We start from the raw sequence: 4,882 nt of genomic DNA, 5'->3' as shown, positions 1-4,882 counted from the left end.
AAAAAGGAAAAAACCATGTTCTTTAAAAAAAGTTTCCTCTAAGATACGTTATTTAACTTTCTCAGTCCCTCAACTACGCTACCGAAATTTTCGACCCTATTTCACCTCTGGTGGTTCTGGCAAGGGAGGGTCCACAGGGTCAATCTTTGAGGGGCTCACGTTTGGATAAAGGAGGACAAAGACCTGGGGTCCCAGGGTCTGAGAGTGGTTCTTGGCAGAGCTTTCCACGTCGTAAGGCAACATGCAGCTGGTGATCGTTTAACAAATTGCTAGTTGCAGACGCACACAAAGTTGAAGCCTTTTCTACTTCGTATATATATCAACATGGATGGAAAAAAATGAGTCTGTTTAGGTGGGTCAGAGCAGAGTCTTAGTACAGGAGGGAGGCAGTGCTCACAACCAGCACTGCAGATGGTGGCTGAATTGAAACAGATGGTATACTTTCCCTTCATTGCCATAAATATATACAGCATTAACCTAAACGTGGTCCTTTCCCATCTACGAACCCTGCCCACCACCTGAAGGTTAAGTTCGCGTCCAAAGACCTGGCACTCAGGAAACATTCTTCCCAGTGTTCCACCCATTTTGTAGGCGGAGTAAAATCTGTGTACTCCCTGAGCTGCCTTTGGGCTTCCAGGAAAAACAGCAGGGGGTTAACAGAGTCCGGAGGATTGGATGGGATTCTGTACGGCGCCTCGCACAGAAGAAACTCCATAGGAAAGAGACGGATGCTCCTCGTCCAGTCCCGCCCCCCGTGTAGTCTCTTCTGGAGGTACGGAGAACCGCCTCCCCGTAGCTGTCAAGCTTTGAGCCTGACAGGTGAAGAACCAGGAACGCGGAACACGCTCAGGAAACATTAGGACTATACTATCTTGGCGATGAGCGGGGGGGGAGACCGCAGCCAGCCAACTTGTGCGCGGCGGCCAGGCCGGCCGCTTTCCCTTTAAGCACCTGCGCGCCCATCCCGCGGAGGGAGCGGCGCGAGGCTCAAGAGCGCTGCCAAGCACTCAGATTCCTCCGCCGAGCGCGGCGCCCGTCTCCCCCGGATTTCCTCCTTCCGCTCCCGCCCGCGGGCTTCGGGGCTCCGGGTTCGCACTTCCCCCCGCCGCTAGTTCCGGTGAGCCCGCCCACCGGACTTCGGCTCTGGGACTAGACCCGGCCCGAGCCGCGGAGCCGCCCCGCGAGGACCCGCTGCCGGGATCCGTTCCCCGCCCCCCTTCCCCGAGGCCGACACGCACTTCCGGCGACGCGGCGGCTGGGACCGAGCAGGGAGGGGAGCGGGGCGGCGGGCGGTGACGGATGCCCTGATGGTCATGATGCAGGACCTCCTGACCCCGAACTATGCGCTGCGCGGGTAGCGCCACGAGCTCACGGACCGGGTGCGGCGGCGTCTGTGCGAGAAGGCCAAGCTGCTGGCCTAGGTGCGTCCGCCCGCCTGCCTGCCCCGTGCCCGAAACGTTTAATGTAATTCCTCCCGGCTTCCCGAGTTTTTATCGAAGCAGCCTCTTCCTTGAGGTTCTTCGAGGCCAGATTCTCCAGCGACACCGTGAAGGTGGTGTTTCTAATCAGCCGCCTCACTGGGGCGGCCGAGGAGTGGGTAGTATCCTACATCGAGAGGGAGAGCCCCATCCTGGCTCATTAGGACGGCTTCGTGGACGCGCCGGAGCGGGCCGTTGGCCGGAATGAGTAGAAAAGAAGGCTGCGAGCCTCTTCCCTCGGCTTTGGTTCCGGAGAGCTCTCTAGTGGCCAGCTGCTGGGCCCCGTCCCTCGCTTGGAAGCTTGTCCGCCTCCTGTTCTGGCCAGCCTCACGGCCTTGGTACCCTGCCCAGCTGTCAGAGGAGACCTGTTAGAAATTGAACAGGCCCCCCAGGATCACCCTCTGCCACCTGCCGTCTCTGAAGATTGCTGCTGACCGCCTTTGAAAATCAGGGCCAACCTAGAAGTGCCTGGGTTTGTCACACCTCTGTAGAGACCGATTCTCTGATTCTGCATAGCTCAGGCCAGGAGACAGCTTGTAGGGTTAGTGAGCCTGGCAGCCAAGTTGACATTTCTCCCGCAGGAACCAGCTGGATTCCATACTGGTTCCATGCTTCATTTCTGTTCCGAAACCACAAGTCTCCTAGATCGTGCCTTTTGGGCAGAGAAACCCAGGCGCTGGACATTACATGGAAAAAGTGTTTACTTTTAAGACCTTACATATAAGTCTTAACATTACCACATGCCCAGTACTAGGTGTTAACAGGAAAGGCAGAGATGAAGACGACAAAATAACGTGACTTCAGGAACACGATTTTGTCCTGAGAAAAAATTCTAAGTGCATATTCCGGTAAAACATGCTTTTGTGTGTGAAGCGTGCATATTGGATTCTTTTCATGGTCTTTTTAACTTTTTACCCCATAGTGAATGAGTTAAAAACATGTGCAGCTTACAAAGGAGGCAGAACCCAACTTAAGTTTTTAGACTTGTTACTGATTCTTTAAAGATGCATATAACTTGTGGCAAACAAACAAAAAAAAAGATGGTGCATTCTTTAAAGTACAGCCACTTGGCTTTATTATATTAAATTACTTAGCACTCTTTTTTTTTTAATTACACATTTTGCCTCAGTTTTTCTTCTATAATTAAAGACATGACTTGATTATTAAATTTAGGTTCAAAATTCTGTGATTCTCTCATGGAGTCAAAGGGAAGAAAAAGGAGGATCCAGACGTCCTGTTACCAAAGGGGTTCTTGAAACCCCCTAGTGAGGAAAATCTGGAATTGCCTTTCCTTTTAAAGGTTTTTGTTTTATTTTGTTTTGTTTTTTTAATGCTTATTTGTTTTGAGAGAGGAGTGAGCAGAGCAGGGGCAGAGAAGGAGAGAGAATTCCAAGCAGGCTCCCCACAGTCAGTGCAGAGCCCAATGTGCTCCTTCAGAGCACAGCCTGCTTAGGCTTAGGATTCTCTCTCTCCCCCCCCCCCCCCCCACTCTGCTTGCATGCACACACGTGTGTGTGCTCTCGCTCTCTAGAAAGAGAGGAAGGAGGAAGAGTTGAAAAACTCATCACTGCCTTTTTTGTGGACAATTTATATACCTTAGGACCGTAGTAAAAACCTCTATAGTTTTGTAAGATTGTGAGATATGATTAAAAGACAGGTTGTAACAATTATATTTATCATTGCCGGTTAGCATTATAGGAGTTTATAAGGAAACTGGTCCCCTCAACAGGATCTTTTATATACCACATTTTTGCAGCATATATGTACTAACAAAATGAATCTTGGACATATTGACTGATAGTTCAAAGCAGTGTTTTGTTTTGTTTTTTCACAGAAAAAAAAAGTCTAGAAGATATGGCACCAAAATATTTTTTCAGTAAATCTCACATATTTGATAGTATACAAAAACTTCTTAAGGAAAGGCCAGCATCAACATTTAATAAGTCAAATACAGCTGGAAGAAAATGTAACTCGGAAGTCAAAATGTCTCATACTTAGTTTTCTACCCTTTTTTTTTGGTGGGGGGGAGGATCATTGAGATCTAAAAACAAGAAAGCACATGAGGCTTTCTTATAGTTACATAGAAAGACAGGATGGGGGGAGAGAAGGCCACAGGTCAGTGACTTCCACATCAGATTTTTCCACCTCTGAAATCAGATCATAACAGATCAGTTTATGATCAATTATGATCAGCTCATCATTTTCTTTAGCGTTCTGCTGAATGGTTTCCAAGCATGGTTCTGCATCTGGTCCCTTGCCAGGCTCACCTAGAAGGCCAACAGGACACTGGGGCCCTCCTCCAGACCTGAGCCATTTCCTTATCTGCTAGATTGAGTTTCTCTTCTGTGTGGGCCTTTATTGCTTGATATCTTTGGCCTGACATTTCAATTCATAATATGTAGTGCTCAGTACACTTCTTCATTCTTGGGACAGTCTTCAGTCACCTTCCGCTTTTCGAATCTCTTGAAAAGTTCAGAGAAAGATCTTTTTGTGGAGTTCGTGTCTATAGTAAGGTTATGCCCAGAATTCAATAGTGATGGGGCTGATTCCCCTCCGCGTCTGGGGGTCCGGTGGCTCGCAGGGGCAGAATAGTGGAGTCGGCGGCGGAGGCGGATTGCTCCCTCTGAGCCCTTTGTCTGGTAAAGGGCGGGCTTCCCACTGGAGCGTTTCCGCCTCCTGCTCTCGGAACAGCTTCTGCCTCCCCCGGAGGGGGAGGATGGTGTTCTTCCAGCATCCTAGAGGGGTTATACGGGGGAGGAAAAATTAATTCTTCTTCAGTAACCCCCTGTAAGACAGGGTAGAGGGGTGCTGAAGTCTGGATAAGACTTTTCTTCTTCTTTGTCCCCTGCAAAGCAAGAATGGGTTTTGGCTCCGGAGGGAGCGGGGCTAGGAAGGGCTTAAGCCAAGAGGGTGCGTAGAGGCGTAGTCTGAGTCTGTCCCATAACGTCCGTCCAGTAAGTCCATAGAGCAAAACAGAGAAACACAAAAACAGACAGAGGGCCCCTAGAAAGTCTTCCAACTCCATGGAAGCAAAACTGAAAGCTAGCTTTTGAGGGGATTCCACGTCCCTCCAAAACCGAAAGCTAGACGACGGCCTCACGCCGACCAGCGGGAGCGACCCGCCTCGTCTCAGACCTTTGAGGGGATTCCACGTCCCTCCAAAATAGATGAGGGGATTCCACGTCCCTCCAGAAAGGAGAATCGGAACGTCTTCCGAAACTCCCGGCCCGTGGTCCTCCAGTGCGTCCACTTAGACCGCGTCGGGGACTACCAGAATTCCAGAAATGAGCTCACACAGAAAAGACAGAACAAACGGACAGACACTAACCGTGGCCAGTCAGGCTCTCCGGATCGGGGGTCCCTCAGGGGTCTTGGGGATCCTGGGCCGAGCCCCCAAATGTTAT

At 50.2% G+C, this 4,882-nt stretch overlaps 1 pseudogene; it reads left to right on the top strand.

Moving 5' to 3' along the window:
* Positions 1–728: 728 nt before the first annotated feature.
* Positions 729–2,650, top strand: LOC147575513 (protein LDOC1-like; annotated as a pseudogene).
* Positions 2,651–4,882: the final 2,232 nt, after the last annotated feature.

The sequence above is a fragment of the Puma concolor genome, chromosome D3, assembly GCF_028749965.1.
Source record: "Puma concolor isolate L17-30 chromosome D3, mPumCon1.1.hap2, whole genome shotgun sequence".
In the NCBI taxonomy this organism is placed as follows: Eukaryota; Metazoa; Chordata; class Mammalia; order Carnivora; family Felidae; genus Puma; species Puma concolor.
The sequence above is the reverse complement of the archived record's forward strand: the minus strand, read 5'-3'. Positions and strand labels throughout refer to the sequence as shown.